Consider the following 1,609-nt stretch of genomic DNA (forward strand, 5'->3'; position numbering starts at 1 on the left):
GCCACGATGGATGCACGGGATCCCGGCTCCGGGGCCGCGGGCCTCGGTCGGCGACCTCCGCCGTCGCCTCGGTGTCCCCGCCGGACCCCGGGGGTGCCCGCGACGGGGAGACGGCCGGGTCTACCGGGACGGCCTCGGGCGGGTCCGGCTTACCGGGGCCCCGGCCGGATCAGCCTTTCTGTTTCCCCCGCCACGATGGATGCACGGGATCCCGGCTCCGGGGCCGCGGGCCTCGGTCGGGGACCTCCGCCTTCGCCTCGGTGCCCACGCCGGACCCCGGGGGTGCCCGCGACGGGCAGAGGGCCGGGTCTACTGGGACGGCCTCGGGCGGGTCCGGCTTACCGGGGCCCCGGCCGGATCAGCCTTTCTGTTTCCCCCGCCACGATGGATGCACGGGATCCCGGCTCCGGCGCCGCGGGCCTCGGTCGGGGACCTCCGCCTTCGCCTCGGTGCCCCCGCCGGACCCCGGGGGTGTCCGCGCCGGGCAGTCTTCCCGGTCTACCGGGGCCCCGGCCGGATCAGCCTTTCTGTTTCCCCCGCCACGATGGATGCACGGGATCCCGGCTCCGGGTCCGCGGGCCTCGGTCGGGGACCTCCGCCGTCGCCTCGGCGCCCCCGCCGGACCCCGGGGGTGCCCGCGACGGGCAGTCGTCCCGGTCTACCGGGGCCCCGGCCGGATCAGCCTTTCTGTTTCCCCCGCCACGATGGATGCACGGGATCCCGGCTCCGGCGCCGCGGGCCTCGGTCGGGGACCTCCGCCTTCGCCTCGGTGCCCACGCCGGACCCCGGGGGTGTCCGCGCCGGGCAGTCTTCCCGGTCTACCGGGGCCCCGGCCGGATCAGCCTTTCTGTTTCCCCCGCCACGATGGATGCACGGGATCCCGGCTCCGGGTCCGCGGGCCTCGGTCGGGGACCTCCGCCGTCGCCTCGGCGCCCCCGCCGGACCCCGGGGGTGCCCGCGACGGGCAGTCGTCCCGGTCTACCGGGGCCCCGGCCGGATCAGCCTTTCTGTTTCCCCCGCCACGATGGATGCACGGGATCCCGGCTCCGGCGCCGCGGGCCTCGGTCGGGGACCTCCGCCTTCGCCTCGGTGCCCACGCCGGACCCCGGGGGTGTCCGCGCCGGGCAGTCTTCCCGGTCTACCGGGGCCCCGGCCGGATCAGCCTTTCTGTTTCCCCCGCCACGATGGATGCACGGGATCCCGGCTCCGGGTCCGCGGGCCTCGGTCGGGGACCTCCGCCGTCGCCTCGGTGCCCACGCCGGACCCCGGGGGTGCCCGAGACGGGGAGAGGGCCGGGTCTACCGGGACGGCCTCGGGCGGGTCCGGCTTACCGGGGCCCCGGCCGGATCAGCCTTTCTGTTTCCCCCGCCACGATGGATGCACGGGATCCCGGCTCCGGGTCCGCGGGCCTCGGTCGGGGACCTCCGCCGTCGCCTCGGCGCCCCCGCCGGACCCCGGGGGTGCCCGCGACGGGCAGTCGTCCCGGTCTACCGGGGCCCCGGCCGGATCAGCCTTTCTGTTTCCCCCGCCACGATGGATGCACGGGATCCCGGCTCCGGCGCCGCGGACCTCGGTCGGGGACCTCCGCCGTCGCCTCGGTGCCCCCGCC

This window comes from Pituophis catenifer, unplaced genomic scaffold (genome assembly GCF_029215685.1).
Source record: "Pituophis catenifer annectens isolate HBS135680 unplaced genomic scaffold, rPitCat1.0.hap2 SCAF_121, whole genome shotgun sequence".
Classification (NCBI taxonomy): domain Eukaryota; kingdom Metazoa; phylum Chordata; class Lepidosauria; order Squamata; family Colubridae; genus Pituophis; species Pituophis catenifer.